Source organism: Jatropha curcas, chromosome 1 (assembly GCF_041381405.1).
Source record: "Jatropha curcas cultivar XTBG-Jc1 chromosome 1, XTBG_Jcur_1.0, whole genome shotgun sequence".
NCBI lineage: Eukaryota > Viridiplantae > Streptophyta > Magnoliopsida > Malpighiales > Euphorbiaceae > Jatropha > Jatropha curcas.
Window position 1 is genome coordinate 14804568 of NC_143151.1, and position 22892 is coordinate 14827459.

The following is a 22892-nucleotide window of genomic DNA, read 5'->3' on the forward strand; positions in this document are numbered from 1 at the left end:
CGTTTCTTTTGTTAAGGTTTATTTTCCTTGTGTTCTAAACGTGCTTTGAGATTGATTGGTTGGCCTGAAATTCTGAAGTACAATTGGAGGATTTGCATGGAGTGATTAAAGAGTGTAAACACGTGAGGGAGTGCTTTATCACTGACTCAAATGTTTTCGTGATTTCTATTTTGAACACTAACCATGAGTGCAGGCACATTTGGAGATAATAGTGGGGAGGGAAGTCAAATGGAGGATCCCCAATTGAAACTTGTAATGGAGTCAATTCTAGGACAGTTTAGAACCTTCAACAATTCTATCCAAGATATGAGAAAGGAGTTGCAGGAGATTAAAGCTGCCCAACGCTCTAATACAACAAGAGTTCGACCTAGTACTACACCAAATAGATTTCAAACTCATGAAGAGAAGAAGGTCGATAATCCTAATCATTACTTTACGGATTTGAACAATAAGTTAGGAAGGGTGCAAGGAAGGAAAAATGTGGATTATGTCAATAGGTATTCATTCACAAAGGATGGGTGGATGACCGATCCAAGATCATTTTCCTCAAAAGAAGAGTATAAAGACCAATGTGAAGAGAAAAGGATGACACTTGAGGCTGTAAATAAAGAAAAAGAGTGTAAAAATAAAATGAGTGAAAATATACTGAGTACAAATAAAAAGAAAGAGGGAGAAGAAAAGGAAAAACTAGTTCAACCTATATTTGTACCTTTGTGCAAAGAAGTTTGTTTAACCATCGATGATCCTAACCCGTCTTTGCCAAGTGTGTTTATGGATCCTTTGCAGGAATTTGAAGTATCTATTAATCAAAAGAAGCTACCTGAGAAAGAGGCTTCGACTTTTAAGGAAAAAGGGAGTGAGGTTCCAAGTTTGAGAGAGCAAAATAGTGAGAAAAGTGAAAAGATAGAAGAGAAAAATGAAGGAGAAGGGGAAAAAGAGGCCAAGAGTGAAAAGAAACGATTAAATGGCCCAATGGTGAGTGAAACACCGAGAGAGAAGAGAAAGAAACAGACTTTGCATGTGAGAGATGGTAGGCCGATCTTGATGATTAGGTTAAAGGAATTTTTGCTTAATTTGCCTAACATTGACACTTGTACTTTGCCTTCTAGTATTGTTTCTTTGTTGCAGGAGTTTGCTAATGGTGAGAAGAAAGCTGCCTTAGCCAGGAATATGCACTCTAAGGCTAGAGCTAGTATAGATATGGGAAGGAGAAACAAACAGTATGCTGACTGTGTAACCAAGAGAATGAAGAAGCCACTGTTTAAACATGGAGATTGGGTTTGGGTACACTTTCGGAAGGAGAGGTTTCCCAACCAACGAAAGTCTAAGTTTGCTGCACGTGGAGATGGTCCATTTCAAGCCTTGAAGCACATCAATAATGTAGCCTATAAGATGGACTCGCCAAGTGGGAATGGTGTTGCCACATCCTCCATTGTTAATGATTTGTTTCCTTTTAACATGAATGCAGATTTGAGGACAAATCTTTTCGAGGAAAGGGGGAATGATACGGATCCGCCGACACTCAACCATGGAGCTCAAGGGAATATGGGATATAACATGGGAGATCCATTGGTGCTTCCTAAAGGGCTAATTACAAGAAGTCATGCAAAGAGATATGGGCAGCCATGTTCTTATATTCAAGTCCAAATCACACAAGAGCATCATGATGAAGCATTTAACAAGTGTTTTGTGGAACTTGAAGACATTCCTAGGCTTCTAATGTTGTTGGTGGCATGTGAAGTTGAAATGGAGGAAAGCACGCCTGCTACAGTGCCCATGCCAATTAGTTTGACTTTGCTACAGTAAATTTGACTTGCTACTGTGGCCTTGAATTTGCTACAGTTGCTGTTGAATTTGCTACAGTGGCTAGGCGCCAGCATAACTCGCGAGCGCGAGAAGTGCAAAGGAGAGGCAGAGGGTTAGGCAGCGTAACTCGCGAGCGCGAGCTTCACATACGCGAGCGCGACCACATCTCGCGAGCGCGACCTTAACGTGCGCGAGCGCGAGAAGTGCAAACGAAAGGCAGAGAGTTAGGCCGCGCAGCTCGCGAGCGCGAGCCTCACATGCGCGAGCGCGACCAACACTCGCGGGCGCGAACCTACATTGAGCGAGCGCGAGAAGCGCAACTCGCGAGGCAGAGAGCTAGTTGGCATAGGTCGCGAGCGCGAACTTACAATGCGCGAGTGCGACTTAAGCCTGTTTTATGTTTTATGCTTTATTTGTTATCTTTGTAACCTAATATGTTTAGGTTTAGTATAAATACTCTCATCTTCATTGTAAACAAAACTTTTGAGATATTGATAAACTTCATTTGTTCAAGCTTTGCTTGTTCTCCTTGCTTAGAGTGATAGTGAGAAATTGCTTCCTCTAATTGCATTAAGAATTAAGGTAAACTTATCAATTCGTTTGTGGCGTTTATCTTGTTCTTTGCTTGATTATTGGTGTTACCGTTTCACTATAAACGTGGGGTGCCATAGAGCGATTAATCTCGATTATTGGTGTTTCCGTTTCAATATAAACGTGGGGTGCCATAGAGGCGAACTTATATCCCATTCCTTTGATTCCCGATCCCGGATTCGCGTCAGGTGACCTCCTGGGAAGTTTCCCATTTCACCTGCGGGACTAAACCGTGCGGGTCTTGCCAATCTTGTATGGGGGATTTTGGCTTGATCCAAAGCGGACAATTCCTCTGCTGATTAGAGTCGGGCGTGACAGTTGGTATCAGCGCCGGACCCCCACCAGTAGTTGTATGGTTCGAGGACGAACCACGCGGAAGCTGGTGGGCCTGTGACATCCTGACCCGGCAAAGCGATCCTAAGAGGGCGAGTAGAGCGAAGCTCCTGGCTAGCTTCTAGGATGGCAGGCTAGCTAGGGTAGTGGAATGCGGGACACAGGAATAAATCGAATCATATATCGAAAAGGGGGAAACTAATCATTAGAGGCGCCTTTTGGTGGAATAGCTAGAGAGTTGGAAGAACTCCAGGGTTAAGCGTGCTCGCTTAACGGAAATCCTAGGATGGGTGACCTCTTGGGAAGTTTCCCTTTTCACCTGCGGGACAAAACCGTGCGGGTCTTGCCAATCTTGTATGGGGGATTTGGCTTGATCCAAAGCGGACAATTCCTCTGGTGATTAGAGTCGGGCGTGACAGTAATGAGCAAGGGTCACACACTCATGAGACCAAGTATTTCAAACATTATATTATGAACTTGAGAAATATTGATGTGTCCATGATAATTTAATCACCTATTAGAAATCCACCCCTTTGGATTTTCGTATTACCATGGAAGTTTAGAATTTGGATAGAAAATAGTGGGTGGATTATTTTGATTAAAGTATGGCTCAATACATAAATTCACCCGTGAACTTTGAACTTTAATCTTATGGAATCTCAAACTTTGCGAATGATTATCATGCACCTGAATTTGTAAATTTTAGTAATATTACATACCTTTCGATACTAACATCAATAATTTTTAGAGTTTTTGATTTTTATCTACAAAATATTGGTAAGCCAAATTCATACATTATATCCTAATATTGTCTTTTAAATTCTAGTTTCTTTATTTTTGTGTGAGCTTTCTATTGCTTCTATTACATTGTTAGGGTGTGTTTGCTTGTTCACTACACTCTAATTAATCATTAAAGTAGTACATTATTTATGTTCTTATGCTACTGTCCATATCGTTTTGAGTCTTCTTTCTAGAATTTGTGCTTGCTTTTCATTGTTAAGTTTTTATTCCTTGTTCTAAACGTGATCTTTGAGTTGGTTGGTTGAACTAAGATTCTGAAGTTCAATTGGAAGAATTGCAAGGAGTGATTCAAGAGTGTAAACACGTGAGGGAGTGAAATTACCATTAACTCAAATCGTCTTGTGTTTTCTTTTGAAAACTAACCATGAGCACAGGAAAATCTGGAGATGGTAATGATGGAATTCCAATTAAAGATCGTCAATTAAAACTCTTCATGGAAGCAATTCAAGGACAGTTTAGAACCTTCAATAATCTTGTCCAAGACATGAGGGGGGAATTACAAGAGATAAAAGCTTCACAAAGCTCTAATACAACTAGAACTCGTCCACAAACCAGATTTCAAGACCATGATGTTGAAGAGAGTGAAGAGACCAATCCTAATAAACTTGATGGGGACTTGGGATCAATTAAGATGAGGATTCCAGAATTCAAAGGCAACAACAATGCTGAAGAATATCTTGAATGGGAGAGAAAAGTAGAACAAATTTTTGAATGCCATAACTATTCTCAAGAAAAAAAATCCCATCTTGCTGCTGTTGAATTCAAAGGGTATGCTATGTTTTGGTGGGAACAATTGCTATTGAAAAGAAGAAGGAAGAGATTACGACCCGTACCACCATGGGAGATCATGAAAGAGCTAATGCACCAAAAATTTGTCCCTACTCATTACTTTAGGGATTTACACAATAAATTAGCTAGAATGGTGCAAGGAGGAAGGAGTGTGGAAGAGTACTACAAAGAGATGGAGATTTGCATGGCAAGGGCCAAATTGAGGAAGAGGAGCAAATCACCATGTCACGATTCCTTGGGGGTCTCAATAAAGACATTGCTAATGCTTTAGAGATGTATAGGTATGAAAACTTGGAGGAGATGGTAGATATGGCCATGAAACTTGAAAGACAGAAAAAGGGGAGATCCAACACCATTAAGTATTCCAACAACACATGGGGATCTAAATGGCCTAAAGAAGGTGAGAAGAAGGAATTTAGAGGTTCGAATTCTCAAAGGACAGATTCAACTTCAAAAGGTAAAGAAGCTGTCCAAACTCCATTTAAAAGCAACAAAGGTACTTCTAACTCTACAACCCCTTCTAGAGAAATTAAATGCTTTAAATGTTTGGGAAAAGGGCATTATGCATCTCAATGTCCGAATAAAACGGTTATGATTGCTAAAGATGATGGGAATATTAGTTCTGAATCTGAATGTCTTGATTATGATGATGATGATTCAGAAAATTTGATACTTCCTGAACATGGAGAAGCTTTGGTTGCTAGACGTGCTTTGAACATGCATGTTAAAGAATAAAGCCTTGAGCAACGTGAGAATATATTTCACACTAGATGTTTGATTAGTGGGAAAGTGTGTACTCTTATTATTGATGGGGGTAGTTGCACTAATGTTGCTAGTGTAAACATGGTAAACAAACTGAACTTGACTTGTCTCAAGCATCCTAAACCTTATAGGTTGCAATGGTTGAATGATTGTGGGGAAGTGAAAGTGACTAAACAGGTACTTGTGCCATTTTCTATTGGATGGTATGAAGATGAAATTTTGTGTGATATAGTACCTATGCAAGCTGGACATCTATTGTTGGGAAGACCATGGCAATATGATAGAAGAGCACTTCATGATGGATTCCACAATCGATATTCTTTGATTCATAAGGGGAAAAAGGTGGTTCTTGTACCTTTATCACCTCAAGAGGTTTATGAAGACCAAAGAAAGATAGTTGAGAGAGAGAGAGAGGTTTCAACCTTGAGAAAAAAAAGAGAGTGAAATTTCGAGAGAACAAAAGAGAGAAGATAGTAAGAATGAGGGAAAAGAGGCCACAAAAATAACAAAACAAATAAATGGCCCAATTGTGAGTGAAAAACAGAGAGTAGAGAAAAAGAAACAGACTTTTTATGCAAGAGTTAGAGAGGTTAAATGTGCTATTGCCTTGGAGAAGCCCATATTGCTTCTAAGGTACAAAGAGGTTTTATTTGCTGAAACTAACACTAACCTTGATAGTTTGCCTTCTACGTTTGTTTCTATGTTGCAGGAATTTGATGATGTCTTTCCTAGTGAACTACCAAGTGGTTTACCACCTTTAAGAGGAATAGAACATCAAATTGACTTCATTCCTGGATCCACCATTCCAAATAGGCCTGCCTATAGAAGCAATCCAATGGAGACAAAGGAGTTGCAAAGGCAAGTTGATGAACTTATGGAGAAAGGTTTGGTAAGAGAAAGCATGAGCCCATGTGCCGTTCTTGTGCTTCTAGTGCCTAAAAAGGATGGAACATGGCGAATGTGTGTTGATTGTAGAGCGGTCAACAAAATCACTGTAAAGTATAGACACCCTGTCCCTAGACTTGATGATATGTTAGATGAATTGCATGGGGCAACTTACTTTACTAAAATTGATTCAATGAGTGGTTACCATTAAATTAGAATGCAACCAGGTGATGAATGGAAAACTGCTTTTAAAACTAAGTATGGTTTGTATGAATGGTTAGTTATGCCTTTTGGACTATCTAATGCACCTAGTACTTTTATGAGGCTTATGAACCATGTATTGCGTGCCTTCTTAGGAAAGTTTGTGGTTGTATACTTTGATGATATACTCATCTATAGCAAGTCTCTTAATGATCATATTGAGTATGTTAGGATAGTGTTACAAACTTTGAGGACTGAAAAGTTGTATGCTAAACTTAACAAATGCACATTTTGTATAGATAGACTTGTATTTCTTGGTTTTATTGTGAGTGCACAGGGTATTGAAGTAGATGAGGAGAAAGTAAAAGCTATCAAAGAGTGGCCAACTCCCAAATCAGTTTCTGAAGTTAGGAGTTTTCATGGGTTGGCAAGCTTCTATAGAAGGTTTGTTAAAGATTTCTCTTCAATTGCAGCACCACTAACAGAAATTATCAAAAAGGAAGTTGGGTTCAAGTGGGGAGAAGAGCAACAAAAGGCGTTTGACACACTTAAAGGGAAGTTAACTTCTGCACCTATACTTTCTTTGCCTAATTTTGAGAATACTTTTGAGATTGAGTGTGATGCTTCTGGAGTGGGAATTGGGGCTGTCCTAATGCAAGAAAAGAAGCCAATTGCCTACTTTAGTGAGAAGTTGAATGGAGCACAACTCAACTATTCAACCTATGACAAAGAGCTGTATGCATTGGCAAGAACTTTACATGTTTGGCAACACTACTTATTACCTAAAGAGTTTGTCATCCATACTGACCATGAGGCCCTAAAACACTTGAAGGGTCAAGGTAAGCTCAATAAAAGGCATGGTAAGTGGGTTGAATTTATTGAACAATTTCCATATGTGATTAAATACAAGCATGGAAAAGATAATGTTGTTGCTGATGCATTGTCAAGAAGATATACTCTAATTACTGCTCTTAGTTCTAAATTACTTGGATTTGAGTATGTTAAGGACTTATATGTGAATGATTCTGACTTTGGCAACATATATGTAGCATGTGAGCATGGAGCATTTGATAAGTTCTATAGACATGATGGTTATTTGTTTAAGGGCAGCAAACTTTGTGTGCCTAAATGTTCTATGCGTGAATTGCTTGTGATTGAATCTCATAGTGGGGGATTGATGGGACACTTTGGGGTACATAAGACTTATGATATGTTCAATGAACACTTTTATTGGCCTCATATGATTAAAAATGTAGAAAGAGTTTGTAACTCTTGTATTGCTTGTAAACAGGCCAAATCTAAGTCTATGCCTCATGGATTATACATGCCTTTACCAGTTCCTAGTTCTCCTTGGATTGATATATATCTATGGACTTTGTACTTGGATTACCTAGGACTAAACGTGGTAAAGATAGCATATTTATTGTTGTTGATAGATTTAGCAAGATGACTCATTTCATTCCTTGTCATAAAACTGATGATGCCAATAATATTGCTGAATTATATTTTAAAGAAGTGGTAAGATTGCATGGGGTACCAAGAACTATAGTTTCTGACAGGGATGCAAAGTTCCTTTCACACTTTTGGAGAGTTTTATGGGGAAAGCTTGGAACTAAATTGCTTTATTCTACAACTTGTCATCCACAAACAGATGGACAAACTAAAGTTGTGAATAGAACTTTAGGAACATTGCTTCGTACCATTGTGGGTAAGAACTTGAAAACTTGGGAAGATTGTTTACCATTCATTGAATTTGCATATAATCGTAGCATACATTCTACCTCAGGTTATAGTCCATTTGAACTTGTTTATGGCTTTAATCCACTAACTGTATTAGATCTTGTTCCTTTACCTTTGAATGAACTTTCTAATCTAGATGGGGAGAAAAAGGCAGAATTGGTGAAGTTTTTACATGAGAAGGTTAGAGCCAACATAGAAAAGAGGAACAAGCAATATGCTAATAAAGCCAACAAGGGCAGGAAAAAGTTGGTGCTTATGCTAGGTGATTGGGTTTGGGTACACTTTCGCAAGGAAAGATTTCCCAACCAAAGGAAGAGTAAGCTAGATGCACGTGGAGATGGTCCATTCCAAGTCTTAGAGCGCATCAATGACAATGCCTATAAGATAGACTTGCCAGGTGAGTATGGTGTTTCTGCAACTTTTAATGTTAGTGATTTGTCTCCCTTTGACATGGATGCAGATTTGAGGACAAATCTTTTTAAAGAAGGGGGGATGATACGGATCCACTACCACCAACCACCTATGGAGCTCAAGGGAACAAGGACCACAACAATGGCAATCCATTAGCACTTCCTAGTGGACCAATTACAAGGAGCCGTGCAAAGAAGTATGGAGCAACCATGTCCTTACATATTCAAGAACAAGTTACAAAAGAGCTCCATGACCTTGCTTTCAACAAGTGCTATGAAGAACTTGAGGGAACACCTAAGTTTCTCACATTAATAGAAGCACATGTTGAGTGGGAACATGAATTGGTTAGCATGCCCGTGCTAGATGGCACACCCCAGGCCGTGCCCTCGTCTGACTTGCTGAGGAAAACAACTACCTTGAAGCACCCCCGTGCCAAATAGCACACCCAGGCCGTGCTTCCCTCTGACTCTGAAGCACCCCCGTGCCAAATAGCACGCCCTGGCCGTGCTTCCCTCTGACTCTCACGAGGGAACTCCTACATTGAAGCACGCCCGTGCCAAATAGCACACCCAGGCCGTGCTTGTCCCTGCCTCTCATTAAGTTAGTTAGCTTATTTTGAGTTTTTGCTTTGTTAATGGGTTGGGCCTCCAATATTTCGGCCCCCCTTGATTAATTAGCCTTATTTTGTTTAGATTTAGTCAATCTTTAGTAGATTTGGATTAGATATCCAAATCTTTAAGTTGTTATGATTTTGTTAAGTCTTATCCTTAGTTGGTTTAGATTTGCTAAATCCTACTCCTTAGCTAACTCTAAATCCTTTAAGGATCTGGACCTCTTAGATTAGTATAAATAGCTTGTTATTTTATAATTAAACAACAATTATTCAATCAATCAAAGAGAGACTTCTTTTCATGCTTAGGCGTGTTCATGTTTTTAGAGAGTGTGAGATTGCATTCTTCTAATTGCATCAAGAATCAAGGTAAACTTATCAATTCTTTGTGGCGTTTATCTTGTTCTTTTACTCTATTATTGGTGTTCTTGCTTCTTTAAGCTTTGGGTGCCATAGAGGGGAGTTTATTCTAGATCTTTGATCTCTTCCAAAACTTGTCATTGAGTTCATGAAATTTATTTTCATTGGGTTCCGCGTCACAATCTCAAAAGTATTATCAAAATTAGGCAAAGAAAGTATAGGTGCAGAAGTTAACTTCCCTTTTAGTGTTTCGAATGCCCTTTGTTGTTCTTCTCCCCACTTGAACCCAACTTCCTTTTTGATAATTTCTGTTAGTGGTGCTGCAATTGAAGAGAAATCTTTAACAAATCTCCTATAAAAGCTTGCCAACCCATGAAAACTCCTAACTTCAGAAACTGATTTGGGAGTTGGCCATTCTTTGATAGCTTTCACTTTCTCCTCATCTACTTCAATACCCTGTGCACTCACAATAAAACCAAGAAATACAAGTCTATCTATACAAAATGTGCATTTGTTAAGTTTAGCATACAACTTTTCTGTCCTCAAAGTTTGTAACACTATCCTAACATGCTCAATATGATCATTAAGAGACTTGCTATAGATGAGTATATCATCAAAGTATACAACCACAAATTTTCCTAAGAAGGCACGCAATACATGGTTCATAAGCCTCATAAAAGTACTAGGTGCATTAGATAGTCCAAAAGGCATAACTAACCATTCATACAAACCATACTTAGTTTTAAAAGCAGTTTTCCATTCATCACCTAGTTGCATTCTAATTTGATGGTAACCACTCATTAAATCAATTTTAGTAAAGTAAGTTGCCCCATGCAATTCATCTAACATATCATCAAGTCTAGGGATAGGGTGTCTATACTTTATAGTGATTTTGTTGATGGCTCTACAATCAACACACATGCGCCATGTTCCATCCTTTTTAGGTACTAGAAGCACGGGAACAACACACGGGCTCATGCTTTCTCTCACCAAACCTTTTTCCATAAGTTCATCAACTTGCCTTTGCAACTCCTTTGTTTCTGACGCGGAACCCAATGAAAATAAATTTCATGAACTCAATGACAAGTTTTGGAAGAGATCCAAGATCAAACTAAACCCCTCTCTATGGCACCCAAAGCTTAAAGAAGCAAGAACACCAATAATAGAGAAAAGAATAAGATAAACGCCACAATTAGATTGATAAGTTTACCTTGATTCTTGATGCAATTAGAAGAATGCAATCTCACACTCTCTAAAAACATGAACACGCCTAAGCATGAAGTTGAAGAAGAAACTCTCTTTAATTCATTAATTGTCTATTAAAATTTACAAAATAACTATTTATACTAATCTAAGAGGTCCAGATCCTTAGAGGATTTAGAGTTTACCTAAGGAGTAGGATTTAGCAAATCTAAACCAACTAAGGAGTTGACTAACAAAATCATAACTACTTAAGGATTTGGAGATCTAATCCAAATCCACTAAAGATTGACTAAATCTAATCAAAATAAGGCTAATTATTCAAGGGTGGCCGAAATATTGGAGGCCCAACCCATTAGCATTGCAAAAACACAAAATAAGCTAACTAATATTTGAGAGGCAGACAGTTGCACGGTCCAGGGCGTGCCAAGGTGCACGGGCGTGCGCGCATGTATGAGTGTCCTTCACGAGAGGCAGAAGAGTGCACGGCCTGGGGCGTGCTAGTTGGCACGAGCGTGCGCGCATGTATGAGTTTCCTTCGCGAGAGGCAGAAGAGTGCACGGTCTTGGGCATGCTACCTTGCACGGGCGTGCTTCTTGGGCGTGCTACCTTGCACGGGCGTGCTTCATGCAACTTGATCTTCCTCGGCAAGTCAGTGGCTTGCACGGTCTAGGGCGTGCTAGTTGGCACGGGCGTGCTAACTAAGCATGGTCTAGGCATGACATATGTTGGAAATTCAGGTCCCAACTCAACATGTGCTTCCATTAATGTGAGAAACTTAGATGCCCTCCATGCTTCCTTGAGCTTTATGGTTGAGTGGTCTCGATTTCGTATCATACCCCCTTTCCTCGAAAAGATTCGTCCTCGAATCTTAGTTAGAAGTTGAGGTATCCATGCTCCCTTGTTCTCCATGGTTGCTCCATATTTCTTTGCATGATTTCTTGTAGTTGATCCACTAGGAAGAATTAATGGATTTTTCATGTTGTTCTCCTTGCCCCCTTGAGTTCCATGGATGAGTGATGGCGGATTCGTATCATTCCCCTTTTTTTCGAAAATGTTCATCCTCGAATCTGCATTAATGTCAAAAGGAGACAAATTACTAACATTGAAAGCAATGGAAACATCATACTCACCTGGTAAGTCTATCTTGTAGGTGTTGTCATCAATGTGCTCCAAGACTTGTAATGCTCTATCTCCATGTTTATCAAATTTAATCTTCCTTTGGTTGGGAAACTTTTCCTTGCGAAAATGTACCCAAGCCCAATCTCCAGGTTTAAACACATCATGCCTTTTTCTCTTGTTGGCACGGTTGGCATAGCTTTTGTTCTTCATGTTCATATGAACCCTAGCCTTAGCGTGCATCTCCTTCACCAATGTAGGCTTTTTTTCACTTTGAGGAAATCCCTGCAACAAAGAAACAGAACTAGAAGGTAGAGAAAAAGTGTTAATGTTAGTCAAACTATGCAAAAACTCCTTAAACCGAATCATCAAGACTGGTCTACCCTCTCTCACACTGTTTTGGATCTCTCTCCTTTTCACATACACAATTTGTTTCTCCTTTTCACTTACAATTGGGCCATTACTTTGTTGTGTATCTTTTGTGGCCTCTTTCCCTTCCTCCTTACTCTTTTCACTCTTTTGTTCTTTTAACAATTCACTCTCTAATGGGCTATTAATTTGTTTTGCTTGTCCTGTGGTTTCTTCCTCCCCCTTTTCTTCATTCTTTTCTGGTTCTTTTGAACTTGAAGCCTCACTCTCATTTTGTCTCAAAGTTGAGGTCACTATCTCAGGTAGCTTCTCTTGGTCATCACATACTTCAAATTCTTGCAAAGGATCAACAAACACATTTGGCAAAGATGGTTTAGGATCATTGATGGTTAAACATACTTCTTTGCACAAAGGTACAATTATAGGTTGAATTTGTCTTTCCTTTTCTTCTCCCTCATTATTTTTACTCAGTTTATCTTTACACTCTTTTTCTTTATTGACAGTCTCAAAACTCATCTTTTTCTTTTCACATTGGTCTTCATACACTTCTTTTGAGAAAGATGAATTTGAACCAGTCATCCACCCATCTTTGTGAATGAATACCTATTGAGGTAATCCACACTTTTCCTTTCTTGCATCCTTCCTGAATTATTGTTCAAATTCCTAAAGTAATGATTAGGATTTTTGACCTCCTCATCTTTAGGTATTTGAAATCTGGTTAGTGTAGTACTAGGACGAACTCTTGTTATATTAGAGCGTTGGGCAGCTTTAATCTCCTTCAAACTCTTTCTCATATCTTGGAAGAAACTGTTGAAGCTTTCAAACTGTTCTTGGATTGATTCCATTACAAGTTTTAATTGGGAATCATCTATTTGACTTTCATCCTCACTATTATCTGTATTCATGGTTAGTATTCAAAGAGAAAAAAAAAACACAAAAGAAATTGGTAAATCACTCCCTCACGTGTTTACACTCGTTAATCACTCCTTGCAATTCTTCCAATTGAACTTCAAAATCTTAGTTCAACCAATCATGATACGACCCTAGCCAATTAACAAGTACTCTTGCAAATCAACAAGGAACATCTAGCGGAAAGCATGCAATCTCGGAAGTACCCGACAATCCCTTTAACCTCCAAGTACTCTTGAAGAGAGAAAGCAAGGAATTTAGAACTCTTGAAGAGAGAAAGCAAGGAATTTAGAACAAGAATCAGAAACTTACCTTCAAGTACTCTTGAAAACAACTCTGAAATTCTTGGTGCAATTAATCTTGTAGAACTCACAAGCTTAACTACTAAGGATATTTTGGTTCTATGAAGAACACAATCTGTTCTTGAAAGAACAAGAAGAAAACATTTTGTTTTGATTTCAATTCAATGGTGGCTGCTATGCAACTCTTACAACATTATAAGTAACCTAAGCTAACCCTAATTTAGCTATTAACTTAAGTTAGCCCAAGGTTATCCCTAATGTGGCCCAAATGGGCTTAATTAAATACAAGTCCAAGCTAACTACTTAAAACAATCCTGACTTAAACATTGACTAACTTAGGCTGGCCCTACTCTAGAAAATAAGCCCAACCAACCTTACACTTAATTAATTAAGTCCACTAAAAGAATTTAAACAAAATAGGGCAAATGGGCCGAAGGCCCTACACAACCCATACTTAAGCTCATAATAAGATAACAACCTCCTAAATTTGCCTAAGTATAGAATCATGTAAAATGCATCAAATGGCAGCCTCATTGCACGCCTCAAGCATCATAACAAGCTTTGGTGCTTCTTCAAGTTCAATCTCACATCTTGCATAATTATGATCTTGAAGCTCCAATGTGATTTGTTCTTGAGCAAATGCATTCAAGGCTGTTCGTAGCTTGGTTGCACGAGCTCTTGTGATTGGCCCCACGGGTAGAGCTAGAGGATCCTTCACCTTGCTTCCTTGATCCGTATCAAATCAACTCAAAAACAGGTTTAGAATCAAGGAATAAACCTTAACAATGGAAAGCAAGCACAAATTCTAGAAAGAAGACTCAAAACGATATGGACAGTAGCACAAGAACATAAACAATGCACTACTTTAATGATCAATTAGAGTGTAGTGAACAAGCAAACACACCCTAACAATGTAATGGAAGCAATAGAAAGCTCACACAAAAACAAAGAAACTAGAATTTAAAAGACAATATTAGGATATAATATATGAATTTAGCTTACTACAAAGCAAACCAAATATGGACCTAATTAATTCTACCCAAAACAAAGCAAGCAAGCAAAGAAAAACAAAAGAAAACAATTTTAAGATAGGGTCAGAACAGAGCACGGGCGTGCTAAATGGAGCACGGGCGTGCGTATAAGTCCTAGTCCAACTAGTGGAACTCAGAAAAGTGCACAGTTGTGCTTGAGGTGAAGCACGGGCGTGCTGCCTTGTGTCCCTTTTCAATGCCACCCAATTTAAGTAGGATTCTTAGATTTGACAAGGATTGTAGTAGATTTTGCTCAATCTCAAAAGATATGGTCAACTAATTTTTTGTTATCTTATCCACAAGTAGTTAAGATTGGATTTTATCACAAGATTATAGTGGATAACTAAATCCCATAAAATATGGTCAAATCCTTTTAGGATTAGGATCAATCCCACTAAATATGGTCAAATCTTCTAAGGATTAGGAATAATCCCACAAAATATGGCAAAATCCCACAAAATAAGGTAAAATCCCTTTGAATTAGGATCAAATCTGATGCGGAACCCAATGAAAATAAATTTCATGAACTCAATGACAAGTTTTGGAATAGATCAAAGATCTAGAATAAATTCCCCTCTATGGCACCCAAAGCTTAAAGAAGCAAGAACACCAATAATAGAGTAAAAGAATAAGATAAACGCCACAAAGAATTGATAAGTTTACCTTGATTCTTGATGCAATTAGAAGAATGCAATCTCACACTCTCTAAAAACATGAACACGCCTAAGCATGAAGAAATAGTCTTTAATTCATTAATTGTTGATTGTTGAAAATTACAAAATAACAAGCTATTTATACTTAATCTAAGAGGTCCAGATCCTTAGAGGATTTAGAGCTAGCTAAGGAGTAGGATTTAGCAAATCTAAACCAACTAAGGAGTTGACTAACAAAATCATAACAACTTAAGGATTTGGATATCTATTCCAAATCTACTAAAGATTGACTAAATCTAAACAAAATAAGGCTAATTAATCAAGGGTGGCCGAAATATTGGAGGCCCAACCCATTAACAAAGCAAAAAAAAAACACAAAATAAGCTAACTAGCTTCCTTCGCGAGCGCGAGCTTCACATACGCGAGTGCGACCACACCTCGCGAGCGCGATTCTACCGTGTGCGAGCGCGAGAAGCGCAAAGGAGAGGCAGAGAGTTAGGCAGCGCAAGTCGCGAGCGCGATTCCAACATGCGCGAGCGCGAGCGACACTTCGTGAGCGCGAACCTTCACTGCGCGAGCGCGAGAAGCGCAAAGGAGAGGCAGAGAGTTAGGCAGCGCAAGTTGCGAGTGCGATTCCAACATGCGCGAGCGCGAGCGACACTTCGCGAGCGCGAACCTTCACTGCGCGAGCGCGAGAAGCGCAAAGGAGATGCAGTGAGCTTGCATGGCCTGGGGTGTGCCACCTTGCATGGGCGTGCTATCCAAACATGGTTCCCACTCAACTTGTGCTTCTATTAATGTGAGAAACTTAGGTGTTCCTTCAAGTTCTTCATAGCACTTGTTGAAAGCAAGGTCATGGAGCTCTTGTGTGATTTGTTCTTGAATATATAAGGACATGGTTGCTCCATACTTCTTTGCACGGCTCCTTGTAATTGGTCCATTAGGAAGTGCTAATGGATTGCCATTGTTGTGGTCCTTGTTTCCTTGAGCTCCATAGGTGGTTGGTGGTAGTGGATCCGTATCATCCCCCCCTTCTTTAAAAAGATTTGTCCTCAAATCTGCATCCATGTCAAAGGGAGACAAATCACTAATATTAAAAGTTGCAGAAACATTATACTCACCTGGTAAGTCTATTTTGTAGGCATTGTCATTGATGCGTTCTAAGACTTGGAATGGCCCATCTCCACGTGCATCTAGCTTATTCTTCCTTTGGTTGGGAAATCTTTCCTTGCGAAAGTGTACCCAAACCCAATCACCTGGCATAAGTACTAACTTCTTCCTGCCCTTGTTGGCTTGATTAGCATATTGCTTGTTCCTCTTTTCTATGTTGGCTCTAGCCTTCTCATGTAAAGACTTCACCAATTCTGCCTTTTTCTCACCATCTAGATTAGAAAGTTCATTCAAAGGTAAAGGAACAAGATCTAATACAGTTAGTGGATTAAAGCCATAAACAAGTTCAAATGGGCTAAAACCTGAGGTAGAATGTATGCTACGATTATATGCAAACTCAATGAATGGCAAACAATCTTCCCAAGTTTTCAAGTTCTTACCCACAATAGCACGAAGCAATGTTCCTAAAGTTCTATTCACAACTTCAGTTTGTCCATCTGTTTGTGGATGACAAGTTGTAGAATAAAGTAATTTAGTTCCAAGTTTACCCCACAAAACCCTCCAAAAGTGTGAAAGAAACTTTGCATCCCTATCAGAAACTATTGTTCTTGGTACCCCATGCAATCTTACCACTTCTTTAAAGAATAATTCAGCAACATTATTGGCATCATCAGTTTTATGACAAGGAATAAAATGAGCCATCTTGCTAAATCTATCAACAACAACAAATATGCTATCTTTACCACGTTTAGTCCTAGGTAATCCAAGTACAAAGTCCATAGATATATCAATCCAAGGAGAACTAGGAACAGGTAAAGGCATGTATAATCCATGAGGCATAGACTTAGATTTGGCCTGTTTACAAGTAATACAAGAGTTACAAACCCTCTCTACATCTTTAATCATATGAGGCCAATAGAAGTGTTCATTCAACATATCATAAGTCTTATGTACCCCAAAGTGTCCCATCAATCCCCCACTATGAGATTCAATCACAAGCAATTCACGCATAGAACATTTAGGCACACAAAGTTTGTTGTTCTTAAACAAATATCCATCATGTCTATAGAACTTATCAAATGCTCCATGCTCACATGCTACATATATGTTGCCAAAATCAGAATCATTCACATACAAGTCTTTAACATACTCAAATCCAAGCAATTTAGAACTAAGAGCAGTAATTAGAGTATATCTTCTTGATAATGCATCAGCAACAACATTGTCTTTTCCATGCTTGTATTTAATCACATATGGAAATTGTTCAATAAATTCAACCCACTTACCATGTCTTTTATTGAGCTTACCTTGACCCTTCAAGTGTTTTAGGGCCTCATGGTCAGTATGGATGACAAACTCTTTAGGTAATAAGTAGTGTTGCCAAACATGTAAAGTTCTTACCAAGGCATAAATCTCTTTGTCATATAGTTGAGTTGTGCTCCATTCAACTTCTCACTAAAGTAGGCAATTGGCTTCTTTTCTTGCATTGGGACAGCCCCAATTCCCACTCCAGAAGCATCACACTCAATCTCAAAAGTATTCTCAAAATTAGGCAAAGAAAGTATAGGTGCAGAAGTTAACTTCCCTTTAAGCGTGTCAAACGCCTTTTGTTGCTCTTCTTCCCACTTGAACCCAACTTCCTTTTTAATTATTTCTATTAGTGGTGCTGCAATTGAAGAGAAGTCTTTTACAAACCTTCTATAAAAACTTGCTAATCCATGAAAACTCCTAACTTCAGAAACTGATTTGGGAGTTGGCCATTCTTTGATAGCTTTAACTTTCTCCTCATCTACTTCAATACCCTGTGCACTCACAATAAAACCAAGAAATACAAGTCTATTGATACGACCCTAGCCAATTAACAAGTACTCTTGCAAATCAACAAGGAACATCTAGCGGAAAGCATGCAATCTCGGAAGTACCCGACAATCCCTTTAACCTCCAAGTACTCTTGAAGAGAGAAAGCAAGGAATTTAGAACAAGAATCAGAAACTTACCTTCAAGTACTCTTGAAAACAACTCTGAAATTCTTGGTGCAATTAATCTTGTAGAACTCACAAGCTTAACTACTAAGGATATTTTGGTTCTATGAAGAACACAATCTGTTCTTGAAAGAACAAGAAGAAAACGTTTTGTTTTAATTTCAATTCAATGGTGGCTGCTATGCAACTCTTACAACATTATAAGTAACCTAAGCTAACCCTAATTTAGCTATTAACTTAAGTTAGCCCAAGCTTATCCCTAATGTGGCCCAAATGGGCTTAATTAAATACAAGTCCAAGCTAACTACTTAAAACAATCCTGACTTAAACATTAACTAACTTAGGCTGGCCCTACTCTAGAAAATAAGCCCAACCAACCTTACACTTAATTAATTAAGTCCACTAAAAGAATTTAAACAAAATAGGGCAAATGGGCCGAAGGCCCTACACAACCCATACTTAAGCTCATAATAAGATAACAACCTCCTAAATTTGCCTAAGTATAGAATCATGTAAAATGCATCAAATGGCAGCCTCATTGCACGCCTCAAGCATCATAACAAGCTTTGGTGCTTCTTCAAGTTCAATCTCACATCTTGCATAATTATGATCTTGAAGCTCCAATGTGATTTGTTCTTGAGCAAATGCATTCAAGGCTATTCGTAGCTTGGTTGCACGAGCTCTTGTGATTGGCCCCACGGGTAGAGCTAGAGGATCCTTCACCTTGCTTCCTTGATCCGTATCATTCCCTCCCTCCTCAAAAAGATTTGTCCTCAAATCTGAATCATAATCAAATGGAGAAAGGTCAGAAAAATTAAAGGTAGCAGACACGCCATACTCACCTGGTAGATCAATCTTGTAGGCATTGTCATTGATCCTCTCCAACACTTGAAAAGGCCCATCACCTCGGGCAGCAAGCTTTCCTTTCCTTTGGTTTGGGAATCTTTCCTTCCTCAGGTGCACCCAAACCCAATCGCCAGGTTGAAATACCACACGCCTCCTTCCCTTGTTGGCACAGTCAGCATAACTTTTGTTCTTCATGTCTATATGAGCCCTAGCTTTAGCATGTATCTCCCGGATCAATTCAGCCTTCTTTTCACCATCTAAGTTAGCAATTTCACTTAAAGGCAAAGGAAATAAATCAAGTACAGTTAAAGGATTAAAACCATACACAAGCTCAAATGGACTATAACCACTAGAAGAATGTATAGACCTATTATAAGCAAATTCAATGAAAGGCAAACAATCCTCCCAAGTTTTCAGATTCTTACCAACCACCGCTCTAAGTAAAGTACCTAGAGTTTTGTTAACTACCTCAGTCTGTCCATCCGTTTGGGGATGACAAGTAGTAGAGTACAACAACTTTGTACCAAGCTTACCCCATAAAACACGCCAAAAGTGAGAAAGGAATTTGGCATCACGGTCTGAGACTATAGTGCGTGGCACCCCATGCAATCTCACAACCTCCCTGAAAAACAACTCAGCAATATGGACAGCATCATCACTCTTATGGCATGCAATGAAATGTGCCATCTTACTAAACCTGTCCACAACAACAAAAATACTATCCCTACCACGCTTTGTTCTGGGCAATCCAAGTACAAAATCCATAGAAACATCAGTCCAAGGCAAAGTAGGTACAGGTAAAGGCATATAAAGGCCATGAGGCATAGATTTAGACTTAGCTTGCTTACATGCTATGCACACACCACACAGTTTCTCTACATCCCTACGCATATGTGGCCAAAAGAAATGTTCAGCAAGTATATCATATGTTTTAAGAACACCAAAATGCCCCATAAGTCCTCCACAATGCGATTCTAATACAAGCAATTCACGCATAGAACATTTGGGTATACAAAGTTTATTTCCCTTAAATAAAAACCCCTCATGCCTAAAGAACTTATTAAATGCCCCATGTTCACATGCACTCCAAATAAGACCGAAGTCATCATCATCAACATACAAGGATTTTATATGCTCAAATCCTAACAACTTAGCATTAAGAGTAGTAATTAAAGCATACCTCCTAGAAAGTGCATCAACCACAATATTTTCTTTCCCTTGCTTGTATTTAATCACAAAAGGAAACTGTTCAATGAATTCAACCCACTTACCATGTCTCTTGTTCAACTTACCTTGTCCCTTGAGGTGCTTTAAAGACTCATGGTCAGTGTGTATGACAAATTCTTTGGGTAGAAGGTAATGTTGCCATACCTCCAATGCTCTCACTAGAGCATATAGCTCCTTGTCATAGGTTGAATAATTGAGTTGCGCTCCATTGAGTTTCTCACTGAAATAGGCAATAGGCTTTCTCTCCTGCATCAACACTGCACCAATACCTACACCAGAAGCGTCACACTCAATCTCAAATGTTTTATCAAAGTCAGGTAAAACTAAAATAGGAGCAGAATAAAGAATGGATTTTAAAGTATCAAATGCCCTTTGTTGCGCTTCCCCCCATTTGAACCCAACTTCCTTCTTTACCACCTCTGTGAGTGGGGCTGCTATAGTAGAGAAGTCCTTCACAAACCTCCGGTAGAAGCTTGCCAAGCCATGGAAACTCCTCACCTCAGATATAGATTTAGGTGTTGGCCATTCTCGAATTGCTTTAACCTTCTCCTCATCGACTTCAATCCCCTGTGCACTCACAACAAAACCAAGAAAAACAAGCATATCTATGCAAAAAGTGCATTTCTGTAGTTTAGCATATAACTTTTCAGCTCTCAAAGTTATCAATACTAACCTAACATGCTCAATATGCTCATCAATAGATTGGCTATAAATCAGTATATCATCAAAATAAACCACAACAAATTTGCCTAGAAAAGCACGTAAGATATGGTTCATTAATCTCATGAAAGTACTAGGTGCATTTGTTAGTCCAAATGGCATAACCATCCACTCATATAAACCATATTTAGTCTTAAGGGCAGTTTTCCATTCATCACCTAACTTCATTCTAATTTGATGATATCCACTCATTAAATCAATTTTCGAAAAGTATTTACTACCATGCAGTTCATCTAACATATCATCTAGCCTAGGAATTGGATGGCGATACTTAACTGTGATTTTGTTGACAGCTCGGCAGTCAACACACATCCTCCAAGAACCGTCCTTCTTAGGCACAAGTAATACAGGCACTGCACATGGGCTCATACTCTCCCTCACAAATCCCTTAGACAACAGGTCATCAACTTGGCGCTGCAACTCCTTAGTCTCCATGGGGTTGCTCCTATACTCTGGCCTATTAGGAATTGTGGCTCCGGGCACGAAGTCAATATGATGCTCAATGCCTCTTAGGGGTGGTAGTCCGCTAGGCATTTCATCAGGAAACACATCAGAAAACTCCTGCAACAAAGAAACAAAACTAGGAGGCAAAGAAGAAGTGTCAATGTCAAGCAAATTAAGCAAAGTTTCCTTAAACCGAATCATTAAGATTGGTCTACCCTCACCAACACTGCTACGGATCTCTCTCTCTTTTACATACATGTTTTGTTTCTTTCTTCCCTCTCTTGGTGTTTCACTCACCAATGGGCCATTCAATTGTTTCTTTTCACTCTTGGCCTCTTTTCCCTTTTTTTCTTTATCTTTATTTTCTCCCTCCCCCTGAATACAATTCTGCCCCTCACTTTCTAATATCCTCTTTTGGTCCATATAGACCTCTGGTGGTGTCAAAGGAGCTAGAACCACATGTTTACCCAAATAGGTAAGAGAGAACCAGTTGGTGTACCCATCATGCTGGACTCGCCTGTCGTATTGCCATGGGCGGCCTAGAAGAATATGCCCAGCTAGCATAGGTACTACATCACAAGTGACCTCATCCTTGTACCATCCAATGGAGAATGGCACCTTCACCTGTTTGTTTACTCTTACAGAACCCATATCATTGAGCCATTGAAGCTTATATGGCCTTGGGTGCGGTACACATGTCAAACCCAATTTCTGCACCATGCTCAAACTAGCTACATTAGTGCAACTTCCACTATCAATAATCAAAAGACATACCTTGTTAAGTACCAAGCATCTAGTATGGAATATATTCTCTCTTTGTTCTAAGCTCTCCTCTTGAACTTGCATGTTGAGAACTCGCCTGGTAACTAGTAACTGTCCCATCTCAGGTTGTAAAACTTCTTCATCAACCTCATCATCATCATGGCAGTCCTCAAGTGGCGGCATTGGGTTTTCTTCATCCTCAGATTCAGAATAGGTGTAGCCATCTCGAGTCACTATTACCCTCTTGTTAGGGCATTGAGAAGATATATGGCCCTTCCCAAGACATTTGAAACATTTGATGTCTCTACTAGGAGTGTTGGAACTTAATCCCTTCGAATTAGTTGGGGCATTAGGCGTGAATGCCTTAGACACTGATTCTATCCCCTTTCGTGTAGAGCTTTGAAACTCCCTTTTCTCCTCCCTTTTAGGCCATCTAGCACCCCAAGAGTTGTTGTTATTGTTGGCAGCCCTATATGATGTGGTGCTCTTCCCTTTTCTTTGCTTCTCTAACTTCATAGCCATATTCAGCATCTCCTCCATGGAATCATACTTGTACATCTCTAACGCATCAGCTACGTCTTTATTAAGGCCACCTAGGAATCTAGCCGTGGTCACCTCCTCATTTTCCTCAATGTGTGCTCTAGCCATGCACATCTCCATATCCTTATGATAGTCTTCTACTGATTTGGCTCCTTGGACTAGTCTATGAAGCTTCTGATGCAACTCCCTGAAATAATGCTCAGGAAGAAAACGTTTTCTCATTACCTCCTTCATGTCTTCCCAATTGTGGATAGGTCGTCTTCCCACTTTTCTTCGACTCTGATTAAGTTGATCCCACCAAAACAGAGCATAGTCTTGGAACTCTAAGGCTGCAATTTTCACCTTTTTTTCTTCAGTATACCTGTTGCATTCAAAGATCATCTCGACCT